The 20,561-nt window shown below is 37.5% G+C and overlaps 1 pseudogene; it reads left to right on the forward strand.

Moving 5' to 3' along the window:
- Positions 12,939-14,008, forward strand: Gm8043 (predicted gene 8043; annotated as a pseudogene).
- The last annotated feature ends 6,553 nt before the right edge of the window (positions 14,009-20,561 follow it).

Genomic DNA, 20,561 nt, shown 5'->3' on the forward strand with positions numbered 1-20,561 from the left:
TAAAAGCATGTGAACTATGACCTTAAGAAAAAAAATCACTTAGAATAATATGCATGTAGCATCTTTATAGCTGTCTTGGGTTACCAACAAGTTTTTTGTTTGTTTGTTTGTTTGTTTGTTTGTTTAAGCATACTTAGTACAGAAAACTGTTTTTAGGACTTTCCATACCTATATGCCAAAAGCTTTAATCTTACAGCCCAGTCCCTTCTCTTGCCCACATCCCATTCATATACTTCTTTACAAATCATCTCTGTTACTTTCAAGTTTCACTTAAATACAAATTGCACATGAGAGAAAGTATACCAAAACTCAAAATACATTTAAGAAGACACTCGCATTGCTTCTCCTGCATCTCTATTCCTCTGGATGGTGCATTTCACTGTACTAGTCCACTCTGGCACAACTGCACAGGTGAGCCACTGGTCATAGATACACCTCCGTGGGCTTTGTTCTGTGCTGACTTTTCTCTTGGCACTTTGCCGAAGACACAGAAAATGTTTAAACACAGTAGGCAAATACTGTAAGATTTTTTTTCTTATAACCAGTCTCATTATAGGGATTTTGAAATGCATCAAGTGTAACTTTTAAATCATGTTGACAATAGTTGCACTATTAGGGGTCATCACTATTGACATTTTGATACATATTGTTGTGGTTATTTTGTTGACTCTGTGAAGCACAAGACAATTTTTTTTTTTGTGAAATGTGAAGGATTAAAGATGACATTAAGCTTAATGTGTTTAAGGAGAAACAAGCTCGCCTTCCTGTTCCTACACTCAGATTCACCCTTGTGATTTCTGCATCTATGCTCTCAGTTTTTTTTTTTTTTTAAATCAACTGATGATGACCCTGTCTTCGGTGTGTAGTTATTCAGAGACATCTGTTTTAGACCCTAGCCATTAGGTTCAACGGCACCTAAATAGTCATTAGAGGTTTCCAGAACTGACCCAAGCTCAGGATGGGTTTGGGAAGCTTAGGATGAATTTGTTGCTGTGGGTTGAAATGTCAATCTCACCAGCTTATTTGTAGGTTCCTCAGGTAAAACACTAAGGGGAGTGTCTAGAGTGTGCTCAAAGTAAGATTATGACTCAGAGAGAGTTGTCATTCTTATGTTTGCAAAGTTAACTACCTGAAGAGACACATAAAGAAATGCTTCCAGGCAAAATTATAGTGCTATATGAATTACAATAATAAATCATGTTTAAAAGTCAACTGTTTCAGTTATAATCTGTCAGGTGGAATGTCTGTAAGTCTATCCTCAGCAGTACTTAGTTGTGCGAGTATGTTTGTGAACAAGCCTGCAATGGCACACATATGGAAGTCAGAAGACACTTTTCAAGAACTGTTCTCGTTCCACCGTATGGGTCCTGGGCATTAACCTTAGGTTATCATGCTTTGTGGCAAATTCTTTTATGCATTGATCCATCTTCCCAGGCAGAGACATCTTACATCTGGGAGAATGTCTCTCTACACACCCATTTTTCTTCTATAAACATTACCTTGTGTTCTAGCTAGCATTTTATGTTCCAGTCCTGTGAGCCAGTGTCATGCAGAACATAAAGCAATTCCACAGGAAAACAAATTACCTAGCAAATGAAGACATGACCCCTGATCTCCCTCTTCCACACATGCATTTATTAGCTTTGGAGAGCTAATGCCACTACTACCCCTCAGCATTTATTTTACATTTTTAATTAAAACATAATTGCATCACTTTCCCTCTCATCCTTCCAACCCCTGCCTCGACCCCTCCATAATCAGCAGTGTAATCGGCTCAGATTTATTACTTAGCACTGCTATCTGTAGCCACCATCACTATCCTAATTCAAATTCTGTCTGGGAAAAAATGAGAAAGATTTGTAACTGAGAAAAAAGTTACTGGATGTCCTGCCTAGTACATCATACTCATAATCATTGAGATATTTTATAGCTCCTAAAAATTAAGAAAACCCGACAAGAATGTAACTGAGTATTATTCCTCAGAAATTTAGTTCATCAGTATTCTGTGGTTAATGACAAACTAATTTTTAAACATTTTTGTTATGTTTGAAAATTTCATACATACATAGAAAGGAATATGATCACATCCACCCATTCCCCACTCCAGCTCCTCCCATATCCCTTCAAAACAACCATTCCAATTTTTCTTTGTTTTGATTTTTTTTATTGTTGTTGTTTTTTGGTTTTTGGTTTTGTTGTTGTTGTTTTTGTTTTTCGAGACAGGGTTTCTCTGTACAGCCCTGGCTGTCCTGGAACTCACTTTGTAGACCAGGCTGGCCTCGAACTCAGAAATCCACTTGCCTCTGCCTCCCAAGTGCTGGGATTAAAGGCATGTGCCACTACTGCCAGGCTCCCATTCCAATTTCATGTCCCGTTAGTGTTGCCCAGTTGTGTATGGGTATGTTAGCATTCACTTGAGCATGGGAAAACTACCACTGCGTACATCGGTAGTAAAAAATGATTTCCTCTCCCTTAAAAAGTAAGCCATTGCCAAAATACTCTTGAATATATGGCTATGCCAAGATTTTGGCTATCCCAGTCCTTTCTAGGTCTTATGCTGGTACCCACAGTTGATTTTGACGTCTTGATTTTGATTGCCCTGTTGTGTCCAGAAGACAGCAATCCTCTGAGTCTTATAATCTTTTCACTTTCTCGTTGGTGGTGTTCCCTGAGCCTTGCAGATGGGGTGGGATTAATGTAGATGTCTATTTAAGGCTAGACTCTGCATCTCCTATTCTTAGGAGTTTGACAAGTCATAGATCTCTCATTGACTTTTGTCTACACACACACACACACACACACACACACACACACACACACACACACACATTTCTCTGAACAAGATTGAAAGCAATCTGGTCTATAGATATAAGTGCTAAGTATTTAGATGGCAATTTGGTAATATTCCCATCTATCAAAATAACAAAATGATTGATCCAGGCCTAGGAGATCGACAGGGATCTTGGTATCAGTCAGAGAAAGCCCCTCTGTTGTTTTTAAACAAAATCTCACTCATTCAATTTTACCAGTAAAGACTTGGCATAGATGCTGGGGTGAAAGCCTGCCACCTTGGAGAGGCAGAGAAAGTACTCAGCTGAAGTTCCTCTTTGGCTTAAGTTCCAGAGGGAAAGGAAGTTCTCCTCCACACAGATCCAACCCCCACTCAAACTCAATATCCCTCCTTTCTACTTCCTTTAAGTCTCTCTATGTGTCCTCCTGACTTCCTCTTACTCTCTATGGTTTTTTCTGTGTTCACTTCCTGTCAACTGGTCACATGTTCTTCCCCTTGACCTCTGGTTGATTTTATTTTATAGTGTTTACAATAAACAGAAAGCTCTTGGATTAAAAGTGTATGCTAAGGATGAGCCACACCACTAGAAACAGAGTTTTATTTTTATTTATTATTATTATTATTTTTTTACATCCAGTAAATGTCAGAGTCTCAGGTTCAAACTGTGACCAAATATCCTTTAACACCCTTTTGTTTTATATGGAAGCATATCTAAAAACCCAAATTGCAAATCTAAGTGAAGGGTGATTAGAATTTGTGTATAAAAGATGGGAGAATACAATGTTAAAGGATTATGTAGTGATAAGGATGGGTAGATAGAGGACATGAGCAGAAAGTTGGTGGTTTGCACAAAACTAAACTTCTATGAAAGCACTTTATGGACTCTGACCAGATAGTAAGCTAATTTCAAACTGGAACTTAAAAGATAGTAACATGTTCAAAAACAAGTAACCTGTATTGGTAGACAATACCACTCTGAGAAGAAGTGTTAATGAATGAAAAAAAAATGCAGTTCAAGTCTAGGATAATGCCACTCAAAGCATTGATCACAGAGACCTCATAGGTCTCAAAAAAAATCACATGCTATGTACATTGCCCCTGGTTATCATATTTCTGAAGACAACATACACTTATAGAAATCAACAGAGAAAAAGAGAAATCCATTGCAAACACCAAACCTTAGCTTTCATGGATCAGGAAGACCATTGAAGACTGGTTACAGAGAAGACATATCAAATATCATACCTGGTTCCAGACCTCCATGACAGAATACTGAATGGCCAGGTAGGGATGTGAAACACGTGTTATTTTCTCAGGAATGCTATGACTGTGTCATACAGCAGTTCTATTCTATGGTTTTTTGGGGGAAGCTTCCAGAACATTTTTCAAAGGTGCTGTGCTAGTTTATGGTCTCACCCATGGTATACGAGAGTCTCATTTTCCACACCCAAGTCAGTATTTGTTATTTGTGTTCCTGAGCTGGCTTTTCTGACTATACTGAGGGGGAATTTTAAATTGGTGTCTATTTGCATTTTTCTGGTGGCTAAGGACATTGATTACTTCAGTAAGTGTCTCCTAGTCATTTGCATTCTTCTGAATTTTCTGCTTAGCTCCATAGCTCATTTTTAATTAAGTTGATTATTTTCTTTTTTCTTTTTTTTATTTAATCTTTTTCTACAGTCCAGAATTTATCCCCCTCTTGGTCCACCCTCTGACTGTTCAACATCTCATACCCCCCCTCAACCCCCACCCCACCAGACCTCCCCATTCCCTAGGGCCTCCAGTCTCTAGAGGGTTAGGTGCATCTTCTCTGACTGAGTCCAGTCCCAGCAGTCCTCTGCTGTATATGTGTTGGGGGCCTCACATCAACTGGTGTATGCTGCCTGGATGGTAGCTCAGTGAGGGCCAGCAAAAAGAATGGAAAGTGGCAACCTTGGGAGGTAGGAGTTAGGGGGACCCTCTAGAATGTACCAGAGATCTGGGATAGGTAAGAGGCTCTCAGGACTCAAAGGGAGGGAACCTAGATGAAATGCCCTACAATGGAGAGAGTAAACAAGTAGAGCCCCCCTACTTCTAGTTGAAAACCCAGGCATAAAGAGGAGGGATGGGGTTGCCATCCCACAGTCAAAAACTCTGACCCAGAGTTGTTTCTGTCTAAAAGAACTACAGGGACAAAAATGGAGAAGAGCCTGAGGAAAAGGAGGTCCAGTGACAGGCCCGAATAGGGATTCCTCTCAAGGGAGGCCCCAAGGCCTGACAGTATTACTGGGACTATGGAATGTTCACAAAAAGGGGTCTATCGTGACTGCTCTCTGAAAGACCCAACAAGCAGCTAAATGAGTCAGATGCAGATATTTTCACCCAACCAATGGACAGAAGCTGATTATTTTCATAATGTTTAGTTTTTGGTTTCTTTGGCCTTGTTTTGTTTTTGATCTACTTGTATATACTGAACTTCAATCATCTGTTGGATGAATAGCTGGCAAAGATATTTTTCCCATTCTGCGAGCTCCCTATTTACCTGGCTCATAATTTTCGTTGTTGCATAGAAGTGTTTTAGTTTCTGAGATCACTTTTGTTGACCTTATTTTTGTGCTATTAGAGTCTTACTCAGAAATTCCTCACCTGTGTTTCTATGTTGAATCATTCTCCATACTGTTTCTTCTAGCAGCTGTAGGATATCAGATTCAATATTGAGGTACTGTATCAGTTTAAAGATGAGAATTTCAAAAAAATTAACAGAAGTACATTTCAAGGTATTCAATGAAGTAGAAAAAGAAGGAAAGCACCCAAAATGTTTTATAACTATTACTATCTCAGCATCAAAATGCAGTAAAGACAAAACAATGGAAAATTTATAGACTGAACTTCCTGTGAACATAGATGCAAAATTTTCCAATCAAATACTGGCATACCAAATTCAAGTTCATATCAAATAGATCATCCAGGCCAAATTAGTTTTATTACAGATATATACGGATGATTTCATATGCAAGAAAATCAATACATGCTATCCATTACATAAACAGACTTAAAGACAAAAATTACAAGATTATCTTATTAGAAACACAAAGTTCAACACCTCTTCCTGATAAATGTCATGGAAAGGACTTACATCAACATAATTAAGGGTGTATATGGCAAACCTATATGTGCCTCCATGCTAGATGTAAAGCATTCAAAGTGTTCCCAGTGAGTTTAGGAACAAGGCAAGGATGTCTATTATCTCTTCTTCTATTCAATATAGTGCTTGAAGGTATAGATAGAGCAATAAGACAAGAGCACTAAAAGTGATGCAAATAGGAAAAGAAGAAGTCAGGGTATTCCTAATTGCTGATAGGAAAACACTTTATATCAAAGATCTGAAAGACTCTACCCCAAACTCTGAAACCTGATTAATGATTTCAGAAAAGTAGCAGGATATAAATTAACACACAAAATATATATCCTTCCTGTTTATTATCGATAAACATTGAAAGAGAAGCAAGGAAAAATTCCATGTACATCAGACATACACGTGCAGGCATATGTATAACCAAGGGTAGTTTGACTTCACCATCTTTTTTGCTTCCCTTGAAAGCTGGTGAAGTAAAACTACCCTTGGTATTTATTTAGTATTTATATTGTTTTTCTAGAAGCCACTTTTCCATCTATCCTAGACCCCAATTTTATTTGATAAGTTTCTTCTTATCCATCGCCAAGTGTTCTACATCACCCAATTAATCTTTGTAATAATAGAATATATGGTTGTATTTCATTTCATCCTATGTACTGCAATCTGCATTCTATATTGCATCTCTACATGATCCCTCTACTGTAAAGTAAGCTGCCTGAATGGATGGGATGTATTTTATGCTATATTAGCACATATATTTTGTATAATGCAGAGTATTTATTGAATATTTAAGAACATGGGCCAGTCCACAGGAAGATTGCACTGCTGATTATGGAGAAGAAACACATGAGTGGTAATATAAAAATGGCCAGAAATCCATAGCTGAGGATCTCATAGGTCCTAAGGGGTGAACCTATTATTATTTTGCGGAATGAGGATAATATCACAATGCCCCATAAATTTGTATCTCTGTACTCTTTGTCTCAGAAGACATCAAACAAATTTCTTTGTGCAGCTACTGCAAAGAATTCCTGCCCTTCCTTCTGAAATGCTCCCCATGTTACAGGTTTTGTCCCTACGCTTATGGGCTAGAGATGTGTTATCTATTGCAGAAGTTGTCATAAGTCCAACCACTTAATAGTTGGCTTTACCCACAACTGTTGGACCACTATCACATCAACAATACATGTCATCTGGTATTTTGATAGGTTTATTTGTGGTAATTCTAGACTGGCAGCCTGATACCAACTTCCAACACTGTGAATGTCCCCAGAAAGAATTTTCAATTCAGTTCCAGTCTCCGTTCAAGAATATTTTATAATCAGATATGGCTTATGAGAACTTTCCAATTTAATTGTCATATATCTGTATTTGAGAACCATATGCTTATGCATTCCTCAAATTTAGGCAATAAGTTAAACTAGTTATTTCAATTAGCCCTTGATTAATATGTTTTGTTTCTCCAGAATAACTCTGTTGCAATTTCCATTGGCAGGATATCTTTGTCTAGTTCTTCAGAATATCTGACTTTGAATCTTTCCTCTTGCCAAGTTCTTTTGGGATAATTTCTAAGTGGAATATTTTCATTCTATTTTGCAACAGTTGGGCTTTTCTCGGTAATACTCCATTAAAGTATAATGGTGCATATGATTTAAGTATTTTTTAAAATATAGGCAAAATATAATGGAAGAAGATACAACAAAAATGCATTTGGTACCTGCTCACATTAAATGGAAAGGAGTAACAGTATAGCAAGAGAGACGTGAGAAAGAGAATTTGGAGGAGAGGAGAAAGAGAAACAAGAAAAATCAGGAGAGGGAATGAAAAGGAGGGATAAATACTTGCAATGAAGTTTTTATAACTATTATAGAAAAAAATTTGTGGCTTTCCACGTGTTATAGATTTGTAACTATAAGAATTTTGGGAAAGGCAATTTTATGTTTCCAGTATGAAAATAAAAAACTTCAGAAAACATGTTTTCCAGTTATTTTAACAGGTGTTTTTTTTTTTTTTTTTCTAGGGATTGAGTTGGTCATCAATGGGAAGAGAGACCCTTGGTCCTGTGAAGGCTTTATGCACCAGTGTGGGGGAATGCCAGAGCCAGGAAGTGGAAGTAGGTGAGTTGATGAGCAAGGGGAGGGGAGAGGAGAGAGGGGGAGGGGATGAGGGAGGGTGTTTTTCAGAGGGGAAACCAGGAAAGTAACATTTGAAATGTAAATAAAGAAAATATCCAATTAAAAATAATAAACAAAAATTACATTATAAAATGAACAAAATAAAAAAAATAACTAAGTGTAAAAAAAAACAAGAAAAGAAAAGAAAGTTATGAAAAACAGATGATAATGGAACATCTAAGGGAAAAATAACACTTAACTGTGTTTATTGGTGGGCAATCTTTCTCTTGCCTTTTTACCCTTTGTGTCCCCAGCCCTTTTTACTCTCTACTGTATTTTTAGGGATATTTTTTATTTTTTTACCTTAAAAACAAAAGACCATGACACCAACCTAGACTACTTTACTCAGTAAAATTAATTATGTGCAGTAGTTGAAGCAGAGAAAACCTTTTCATGATACAAAATGACTTAAAAATCCATATCTATCCATCAAAACAACAAGCAAGCCAGCAAACAAGAACTTCTCCGTAAAATACTGAACATAGAAATGAAAAGAGGAATAAGCATAGCCACCGGACTCTTAAAAAGTAAATAAAGCTACAGCTTAATAAAGTACAAAGCACAACCAAGAACCAACCAATCCAGAAAAAAATCTACTTCAACCTACACACATCTTTGAATAATAATTCTAAATATTAATGCATTGAGGTCTCCAATCAAAGACAAAAACTAAATGATTTTATTAAGAAACAAAATCCATCGATCTTTTGTCTACAAGAAACCAATCTTAGCTTTAAAGATGTAAGGTTGTTCCTACAACCTTAAAGTAAATGGCTGCAAAGTGGATCAGGAAGTAAGTGTTGCCATACTAATAGACTTCAAAGTAAAGCTAATCCAAAAGGAGGAAGAAAGGCATTTTACTCTGATAAAGGGGCCAGTTCATATAGAATATCACAATACTAACCAGATCTGTTTCCAAGTCTGGGGCAAACAATTTCATTAAAAAGAGCAAAATTATGGAATTAAAAGCACAGATTAACAGAAATTAAATGATAGTAGATGTTTTCAACATCCCATTTTTCTCTCAATGATATACAACTGGATAGAAATGACACAAATAAAACCCCCTCGAAGTTAAGTTACAGCAAAAGAACTTGTGTCTACCGAATAATCTACCCCAGTATCAAAAAATATAGGTTCTACTCAGTCGCACATGAAAGCTTCTCTAAAACATCCTGGGACATAAACCAAATCTTAAAAATATACTTAATAAATAAATAAATAAATAAATAGAAAGAAAGAAAGAAAAATACTCTCTTCGGTGAAATAATCCTACATGTGAACAATAAAACATAAGAAGTAACGTCAAGCAAAACTCTATAAACGTATAAATACATGGATATTAAATAATTGCTCAGTAATAAATGACTCAGATAAGTAATCACTAACGAAGTCATGCTGCCTCTCAATGAAAATGAAAAAAAAATAATAAAGCAAGCAAAACCTCTGGGACATAGTATAAGAACTTTTGTTTGTTTTAGTAAGTGTATTCCTAGCTTCTTTTTCCTCTTTTATTAAAAAATAGATACATTTCTCATACAGTATATCCTGATTTGTATATCCTCTCGACCTCAAGATTCTCATTACTTCCCCTCTCTACCAAAACCATTCCCTTTCTGTCTCTTATTAGAAAAGAAGACGCTTCTGTCTTAGTCAGGGTTTCTAGTCCTGCACAAACATCATGACCAAGAAACAAGTTGGGGAGGAAAGGGTTTATTTGGCTTACATTTCCATACTGCTGTTCATCACCAAGGAAGTCAGGACTGGAACTCAAGCAGGTCAGGGAGCAGGAGCTGATGCAGAAGCCATGGAGGGATGTTCTTTACTGGCTTGCTTCCCCTGGCTTGCTCAGCCTGCTCTCTTATAGAACCCAAGACTGCCAGCTCAGGGATGGTACCACCCACAAGGGGCCTTTCCCCCTTGATCACTAATTGAGAAAATGCCTTACAGTTGGATCTCATGGAGGCATTTCCTCAACTGAAACTCCTTTCTCTGTGATAACTCCAGCTGTGTCAAGTTGACACACAAAACCAGCCAGTATAGCTTCTAAGACATAACAAAACACAACAAAATAACATTTTTAAGAGGAAAGTTTATAACCCTAAGTTGCCTACATTTAAATTAGAAAGAGTATCTTAAGATGACTTAAATCATCAATCATTAACTTGGAAGAACAAGAAAAAGATGTACTCAAATCCAGTTGACAAGAAATAGTATAAATCAAAGCAAAAATCAATAAAATAGAAACAAAGAAAACAATACCAATATTTTTTGAGAAGATAAGCAAACTTTTAACCAACTAGCCAAAAGAAAGACAAAGAGGACACAAATGAAAAGAATTATAAATGAACAGGAAACCATTACAACAGACAACAAATAAACTGAGAGTATCAAAGAAGAGCATTTTATAACCTGCACTCTATTAAATTGGAAATTTAATAGAAATCATACTGACTGAAAAGAGGCCAACAGAGGATTCACAACAGAAATTCTATAGGGTTATCGAAGTACCAATATTTTTAAAATTATTCAAAGAAAAGAAGAGAAGGAAGAGGACAAGAAGGAGAATAAGAAGACATTGGAATCACTTCTAAACGTGTTCTATGAAGCCACTATTACTCTGATACATCAAACAAAGCCAGAGATCATTGTCTCTGATGAATATAAATGGAAAACTCCTAAATAAAACACTAGTAAACTAAATACAGAAACATATCAAGTTGACCATCCATCATGATCAAGTTGCCCTTATCTTGGAGATGAACATATAGGTGAACATATGCAAGCCAATAAGTGTAATAAGTCACATAAATGGACTTAACAACAAAAATCATTGATCAGCTTAACAGATGTATAAATGCCTTTGAAAACATTCAACAAGCGTTTTGATACCGGTCCTAGGAAAGCAGGAGGTGACGGTGGTCAGGCTTGAGCGTACAGCTGGGCAGGCTGAGGTCCAGAGGTGGTAAAAGCTTCAGAAGAGAAGGTTCTTCCCTGGAGTGTTACAGCTCAGTGAGACAGGCATTCTCAGACAATCTTTGGTGAAATAATGTGTGCACTTTATTCCTTGTGGATAGGACCTTATAAAATTAGGGAGTGGGGTGGGATCTAGAGGCAGATGCTTTCTATTGGCTTGGTCTGAGATGTTAGGGATGCCTCATCTGCAATGGAGGGACTTCAGGTGTTGTCCCAATGTGACTGATTGTTACTGTCCTCTCAGTGGGGTATTGTGGTTTCCTGTTCCACAACAGGAACCTAATCAGGATTAAATTTAAATATCTACCATTCTCGATTATGCAAATTGCTTGTGTTCCTAAATCAGCTCAACCTTACTAGGTTTTCTGTCTGGTGGCAAGGTCTACTGTGCCAGGACCAGCCAACCAACCAACTAACACAAACAAACAAACAAACCAAACCCTATACATTGGAGAAAAGACATGGCCGTCACGGATTGGTTCTAAGAAAACTGACATGCATCTGTAGAAGGATGAAATTAGACCAGCGTACATCACCCTGAACAAAAATTGTCCCCAAGTAGATCAAAGACATCCATTTGAAACCTGATATAATTATTTTTTGTAATAATACATGAGCAAGGCCCTGTTAGGCTACAGGTGTAGGAAGACTTTCTGAATAGAATCTCATTTGCCAGAAATTAAACCAGCAATTGACTAATGGGACCTGATAAAACAAAAAGACTTCTAGAAAGCTAAGGAATCAATCAACCAAGTGAAGAGGAAATCCATATAATAGGAGAGAATCTTTGCCAGCTGTATATCTGACAGAAAATCGATAGACAGAATATACAAAGAGCTCAAAAAATAGTCAAGGAAACAATCAAAACAATCAATAGTCAGTAGTCAATGAAAATTAAAATGTGATCAAAAGAGATTTCTTAGTAGAAGAAAATTTTAAAATGTTTAAAAAACACCTTAAAATGTTTACCATCCTTTGCAGTTAGGGAAACATGCATCAAAATGTCTTTAAGATTTCATTAAACCACAGTTGAAATGGTTAAATGAAAAAAAAAATTAAGTAAAAACAAACGTTGGTAATGCTACAGGGAAAAGGGAACCAACATATGCTCTTGATGGAAATGCAATTTTGCACAGCCATTCTAGAAACCCATATTGAGAATCGTCAAGAAACTAAAAACCAATGCATTTTATGACCCAGCTATACCATTCCTTGGCATGTGCCCAAAGGACTTGACATGCTGCTGCTCGGATACTTTCTCAGCTATGCTCATTGCTGTTCTAGTCATGTTAGCTAGAACTTGGAAGAGATCTAAGTGTCCTTCAAGAGAATGGAAATGGGGCAAATATGGTGCTTAAACATAATGGAATACTATTCAGCTGTGAAGTAAAGTGAAATTATGACATTCACGGGTAAATTGATGGACCTAGAAAAGCTTATATTCAATGAGGTAGACCAGACCCAGAAACGAGCATGCCATGTTTTCTCTCGTCTGAAGTTCCTAACTCTAAATCTTCAGATGTGAGAATACAAAATGGAGTAATCACAGAAACCAAGAAACAGTGCTTTCACCACCAGAGCGCCTACAGTAGCCTGTGCCGTGAGGCCTGCTGGGATTTGTAATTCTTCTCTGTTCCTTAGGCACAGACACTGACTGGAGGCCACAGCTGTGGTCCCTGAGCCAGAGGGAAACCTTTCCTTGTCTGCCTAAGATACCGACAAAGAATCATACTCAGAATGATTTTAGGAGTCAAGGTATAGATTCATGTTTAGTGGATGATGTAATTGTGAATCTGTAGATTTTAAGTAGGCATTAGATTCTAATTAGAACTCTAATGATTAGAGTGAGTCAGCTATTATTCCTGGTGAAATGAAGACCTTCCTTCAGTGGACAGAATTGTAGGAGAGGATAAATATTTCTGTGAAAATTGCCATCACCATACAGAAGCAGAGCGAAGTCTCTTGTTTGACAAAATGCCTGAAGTTATCACTATTCATCTGAAGTGCTTTGCTGCTAGTAGAGTTTGATTGTTATGGTGGAGGACTTTCCAAGGCCAACACTCCTTTATTGACACCTATTAAACTATCACTAGAAGAATGGAGCACCAAGCCAACTAATGACAGACATAGATTATTTGCTGTTGCGATGCACAGTGGCACTACTATTAGTAGTGGGCACTAACTCTACTGCATCTGTAAAGTCACTGACTTTAACACTCTAGAACTCGATGAGGGGAATTTTGTGGTTGACCAGATGTGTGAAATAGGTAAGCCAGAGCCACTGAATGAGGAGGAAGCAAGGGGGACGGCTGAAAATTATGACGATGAAGTATCAATTAGATTTGGTGGAAAAGGCCAGCCAAGTAAGGTTGTGAACAACCACAAACAAAAAATGTAGAAGGTATTGGACTTGTTGGAGGACAAAAGAGCAAAGCAGATTATGAGCTGTCCAACAAAGCATCTAATCCTGAATGGTTGGGACCGCATTCACTGACAATAGAAATTCTGAAACTAATGATACTAATGGGACCCACAGATCTGAGAGGAACGAAGACTCCAGTGACCAAACAGGCGTTAACATGAATGGACTTGAGAACGAAATTTCCTATGTAGTGCAAAGCTTAAAGGAGTATGAGGGGAAGTTTTTGATGATTCTAAAGTAAAAGTTGCAGAAGAGAAAGACTTTCTGAATTCTCTTTGCCCTTCTATATCTCCTACATCAACTTCCTACTTGCTATGCTATAAAAAATTATAGTGAGTATATTTCCCTTGTAAATATTAAACAGACCTGGACAGATGTTGGTAAAGTTGATTACATCTAAGTCTTTAGTTTATCTGTTGAAGCTATTGGATATTATTGGTCTCTCGAGGCTCTTACATAAATAGTGGGACTTTAAATACTGAAAACCATGTTAACTTTTAGAATCATTTTCCCTTTACAGACTAGTGATGGATAAGCTGGGAACAAACCTGTGTAGATTCTAAATGATCCAAAATGGAAGCTTGAAACAATTAACACTTTTGGATTTACATGATCTTTTGTGTTTGTTTTTTAAAATAAAGTGCTTGTATTTGTATTCTCCATAAAAAAGAAAAAGAAAAAAAAAAAGACACTATAAAAAGACCATGTTGGGGAGGGAGAAGACTTGTGAGGGAAAAAGCAACATACGAGTGACATGTATTTGTAAGTAATCTTATATATTTACAATTTACAATAACAGAAAATAAACCACATATCTTTATAAAGATGATATAGAGATTACAAGGCCTCTGTGTGTGTTCCTGTGTGTGTTACCTTCAATATAATGTAAATAATGGCATTGTCAATAATGGTCACATACCTGAAGGCCATTATGATGCACAATATATAAGAGACAGAAAAAACATTGACTCTTCTCTTATACACATGGAATATATATTCGGAATGACAGAAACGTTGAAACAAACATGGCTACCAAGAAGGGAAGCATTGGCAATATGAAGTGTACACAGGTTAATTCAAATTGTTGTCCTAAGCATTTCTATATGTATATGATATTATCAAGCCATCACTTTGCATTTATCAAATACAATTTTTATAGCACACTAGAATTAACTAAAAATGCCACAAAAATAATTCTTCAACTGGTTAACTCCATCGTATTTCAGAAGCTTGATAAATAGTTTCCATTCTACATTGTATATTGTTGTTCCTATGTTAAGAATTTGTGTTTGTTTATAAAATAAGTGAATAGTAACATTTTTACAGTGGATAAATTTTACTTTCTTGCCATGATTTCATGATTTCAGTTAGTTGTCCCTGTGAAGCAACAAGTGTAGTGAATGCTAAGGGGCATAGGCAATTTTAGTTGCAAACATAAACATACTAATTCCCAAAGCTCTATCAAAGAGATATTGGATAAAATATGAGAAATGCTACTGGAAAGTTTGAATACAATCTTTCAGAGGTTTTCTCTCTATTTATTTTGATTAACTAAAGAAGAGTCTCCCTCAACTTTCATTGCCACTAAATCTATAGCAAGTAAAATAATATCTAACTTACAAAAGGGACCATTTGTTACCTGTTGAATATGTGAAGCTGGCCTATGTAGAATGAACCCAAACATATTAACATTACTAAAAGGAGCTTCTGTATATGAAGGAAAGCACATCTTCACTTACCTTAAATATATTACTGTGCATCAGTGATTTTCCCGATGAACGTGGGAGGAAGAGGTCTTCCTGTGGCTCCGTTTGTGTATTTAGTTATAAACTGGGGGCTCCCTTGTGTTCCCTAAGGGCCTAGAATTGCCCACAATGCTCAGGAGACATGTTTATTTACTAAAACACCAGGCTCGTGTATATGATTGAAGATTCCATTAGACCTGCTCTCCCACCCATATATCATGCCCTCAAGGGAAAAACATTGTAGCTGAAACAGAACCAATGTCTAGGAGGGATATTAATGATTGTGAAGGTTCTTTCCAAATCTAAAAATACTTTTTAGGCTTTGACACTGCAATAGATAGGCTCTCAGTTCGCAAGGGCACAATATAGGAGTATGAGGAGCTCATGCATATGCACAGATTTTTTTTTTTTTTTTTTTTTGCCAGTCTCTGCCAATTTCAGAATATTTGGATTATTTTTTTTCCTGTTTGGTTGGATTGCTAAGGATCGTGTTGGGTTTGTTTTCCTTGTTGTGAGTTTTTCCACAGCAAGCAGTTGAGAACGTGGAAAGAAACAGTGACAAGACAACAATGTAGACTGTTTCCATTTGTGTAACTTCTATTTCCTCCCTTTAATATTCAAGGGGATACAAAATCCCACTAGAGCTCAAGTGAGATGCCTTACATCCAGAGCTCTGTGATACACTGTAGCAAGATCGGTTGTACTCATGAGACCTCACTCACTGCCTATACATAAATTTGAAACAAAGCCTAACTCAAAATTTCAGGGGACCTGCAGGAACAGATGCTCTGGCTTAGGGATCATCATTCAACTTGTTGGTATCACAGTATCACTTTGTCATCTGGATCTAAGCGCGACTCACAGATGTGTCGACACTTTGTTAATATTCCGGTGGCAGAAGAACTGACAGCGTGTGGCATCTGGTTAACGTTTAGAGAAGCTTGGAGCGATACTTCTCATTAAGTGGAGATGACTTGGCTTGCCGCGGGGCTGGCAGGCATTTTAAAGCTGTGTTATTCTAGTAACAAATGCCAGATGCCAGGCTGGATGTATAAACACGAGCCAGGTTCAACGTGAAAATATTAATGTGTACACTGGGAACTGTCTGCTACCAATTCAGCTACCAATTCAGCTTTCCAAAGTTTCACATTTGCAGCTTAAGGAACGAATTCCTGAGGCTCTGGTGAGTGAGGTTTGGGGGAGGGTGTAGTTTTGAGAGGGTGATTTGCCTGGCATTGATCTGTTCTCATGCAGAAGGGGCTGGAGTATAATAAGATAGCACTCCAGTTGTTCAGTACCCACATCAAGACCAAGCTGCACACATATGAACAGGGAACTAGGTCTAGCCTGTAGTTGGTGGTTCAGTCTCTGAGAGACTCAACGATCTAGATTAGTTGACTCTGTTGGTCTTCCTGTGGAGTTCCTAGCCCCTTCAGCTCAAATTCCTTCCTCTTATTCTTCCAAAAGAGTCTTCAAGCTCCACCCACTTGTTTGGCTGTGGGGATCTTCATCTGTCTGAGTCAGCTGCTGGTTAGAGCTTCTCAAAGGACAGCCTGTGCTAGACTCCTGTCTGCTAGCATAACAAAGTATCATTAACAGTGTCAGAGACTGGTGCTTGCCCATGGGCTGGGTCTCAAGTTGGACTGATTATTGGTTGGCCATTTCCTTAGTCTCAACTCTGTCCTGAATCCTTGCATTTCTTGGGTGCTAACCCAAAAGCTGTTGCCTGTGTACGGAATATGCTCTACTAGCTGGGCTGCCTTGTCTGACCTCAGTGAGAAAGGAAGCGTCTAGCCTCACAGAGACTTGAAGTGACAAGGGGAGGAGGAATACCCAGGAGGCCCCACCCGCTCGGAAGAGAAAGGGAGGGAGGAAGAATTGTAAGGGGGTAAGCAGGAGGCCAGTGAGAGGGATGAAAAGTGAATAAATAAAAATATTTTTTAATTTATAACTATTTTTAAAAATACAATAGCACTCATTTATCCCTAAAGAGAGGAGGGGGTGGGGACATGGGTGGGAAGTAGGTGCCGAGGGGCCCTAGTGAGACTTTAACTCCTGCTTCTTTCAATGGCAAGGAATAGTGTAATGGAATGTGCAAGATCCTCTGGAGACTGCTCATTTCCTGATTACTCTAATAATGACTGATCTCCATGTTTCTAGGCATACGTGTTATCATATACAAAATAAGTACAGTGTTCTTGCTACATATGGAACTGAACAATTAATGATTACACTTCTGGAGAAAAATTTAACACTTATGATTTTTGTCTTAATATTCTCTCTAAAGATTACTTGATTGTATTGTCCATGAATATCAGCTTGCTTTCCATGACATATGTTTTGAAATACTGTTTACATAACTTCCTTTTGTTTTTGAATTGTTGCAAAATGGAGCTGGACTTGACTATAGTTATTTGTAATTCTAGCACAGAGAGTTCAAAGTTCAAAGTCACTAGTTGAAAGTCAACCTGGACAGTATACTGATGTGGAAGCCATCCTGGGCTATGAAGTGAAATTGAAGCCAACCTAGGCTACAGAGTAAGAATCTGTCCCCAAATTTAAATAACTAGATCATTAGAAATAAATAGATGCTAAAAGAACATAGCATGCATTTGTTAATTTTGAGCATGCCTGTTTTGAATATATGAAAATAGATTAATAGGACTTAAGATGAAATTTTACTCCACAAAAAGAAATTATAGATTTATAAATATTATCCCCTAATTTGCAAGAGTTTAGGCAGAATATAGCATATGAAGATAAACTAAGGTTAAATCCTGGTTTCACACTCTGTGATTTGGTGACTTGAGGAAATGATTATTAAATATTTGGTACATGGTATGTCTGGTTCCAAATTCATAAAATGAGGATTATGTCTTAATGATGAAAATAATTAATGAATATAAAATATTTACTAAAGCCCAGGGTTTATGGCAAGTGAATTACGAGTTTCAATTGTTAGCACGAGACCTTGAGGCATGATGAGAAACAGGAAATCCTGGAAGGCCACTGTTATCCAAAACCAAACGGTCGGCCCTGAAAACATATGCAAGTAACATTGCACAAACGGGACTTCCACACCTAGGGAGATCTGATCTCTATATCTGCAGCCCCGCTTTCCATACATAGAAGACTCGTTTAATCTAAACCCCAAATGTGTAACAGTCCACTTGGGGAGAAAACTGCTGGATTTCTCTTTCTAAGTCAGCTCAGAGGACAAAACCTGTCTGGCTGACATGGAGTGCTCGGGGACAAGTTCCTGAGCGTGCCACAGGCAGTGCACAGGAGAGGCACCAAATGGCTTGCAAAGGGATTCACTAGGGTTTGTTGCTGTCTGTATGTTTCTCTTTCCTTTCCCAGAAGCCCAGGACAGAGGAGCAGATGTTATTTAGACATTCTGATGTAGAGGAATCAACTACTTGGTTTGCTATGCCGCAGGAACAGATGCAAAGAATGGGCTGACTGTGTAAAGATATAGAGTGTTCTGTTGGATAAGCTGTCCTGGCTGTTAAATGTCTAGACAAAGATTTGAAAACATACACATATGAATAACACTATATACATTAGCCAGGTTGCATCAATGCATTCCTAAATATAGAAAATGGTATAATTATAATCTCAAAAAATAAAAAATAAAAAGGATTCTAAAGCACACTGGTCATACTGTAAGCTGACGTTGGCTTTGTAACAAAGTTCTTCCATGTTCTTGTTCCTCTCCCCTGACCTAACCCCACCCATATTGAAGGGAACTGGAAATGAGGAAGTGTCCATTTCCTGCTCAACCTCTCTCTGTCTAGAAAATTGTTTTGATTTTGCAGTTTACGATTCTAAAACAAAACAAAACAAAACAAAACAACAAAACAAAACAAATGTTACCTCTCCAGTTACCTCTTCGGATCTCTGATACTACACCCATACCTTTTCTATTGCTCTCCTATCCTCAGGCCTTGTATGTGGTCCTCTTTTACTTTCCAGGTTTCTGCAGTTACTCTTGAATTTGTACTCACATCATCTCAAGATTTGGAGCTCGGGGCTTCTGATGAGAAAAAAATATCCAATGTTTGACTTTCTGGGTTGAGGTTACCTTATTCAAAATAATCTTGCCTAGGATCATCCTCTTACATTCCTGATCTCATTTTTCTTTACAGTTGAATAGCATTGCCTTGGGTATATGTAAGACATATTTATTATCCATCCATCTGTTGAAGGAAATTTAGGTTGTTTCCATGCCCTAGGAATTGTGAATAGAGAAGCAGTGAATATATCTGAAAGGGTATCTGTTGAGTAGGAGGTTGAGTCCTTTGGGCAGATAGATGCCAAAGAGTGGCACAACTAGGTCATATTATAGATTTAGTTTTAGCTTTTGAGATGTCTCCACCCTGAATTCCATAGTAGCTGTACCTGCTTGTAGTGAGTGTTCTTTTTGCCCCACACCCCTCCAGCATCTGTTGTTATTTATTTTATTTGTATTTGTCCTGTTGTCTAAGATAAGGGAAATCTCCAAGTTGTTTTAATTTGTTTTCATTTGCCTTTCCATTATTGCTAAAGACAATGAACTTTTTTTGGTGTGTGTAGGCATGGGGAGGTTCTTTATATGCTCTGGATATTAATACTAAGTCAGAATTGTAGGTGTCAAAGATTATCTCCCATGCTGTGGGATTCCTCTGCACTGGTGCAATTGTTTCTTTAGCTGAGCAGAAACTTTTTGATTTTATGAAGTCCCACTTGTCAATGGTTGGCCTTAATTTTTGAGCAAGTGGAGTCCTGTTTAGAAAGCCCTTTCCCACACCAATATCCTATAAGGTATTATTGCCTGTGTTTTCTTCTTGCAATTCAGAGACTCAATTTTACATTTTGATCTTTGATCCATTTGGAGTTAGTTTTCTTTGTGCAAAGCAATAGATGCTGGTCTCTTTTCATTCTTCTACAAGTACATATCCAGTTTTTGAAGAAGTGTTTAGTAAAGATGCTGTCTTTTTGCAGCTTATGTTTGTTGTATCTTTGTCAAATATTGTTGAAGAATTGGTTTCCTTGTGGTGTTTCCATTTGTAGCTCTGGTGATTCACACACACATTCACACACACACACACCCCAACCCACACACACACTTCTCCCATATCTCCCCGCCCACTTTCCCTGTTTGTACCCTTCCAGCACATTATTCCATTTCACATAATATTTTACTATCCCTTCTAGCCTTTTTATTTAAAGGCTAACATTTCCTTCTCAAAAGTTCCTTTGTAGTTTCTTTGGCTCTATGCACATTCATTCCCACATAAATACAAATATATAAAATTAGATGCTAGGAGTCACATATAAGTGATAACATGCTAGTCTT

The sequence above is a fragment of the Mus musculus genome, chromosome 15 (genome assembly GCF_000001635.26).
Source record: "Mus musculus strain C57BL/6J chromosome 15, GRCm38.p6 C57BL/6J".
Taxonomy (NCBI): Eukaryota; Metazoa; Chordata; class Mammalia; order Rodentia; family Muridae; genus Mus; species Mus musculus.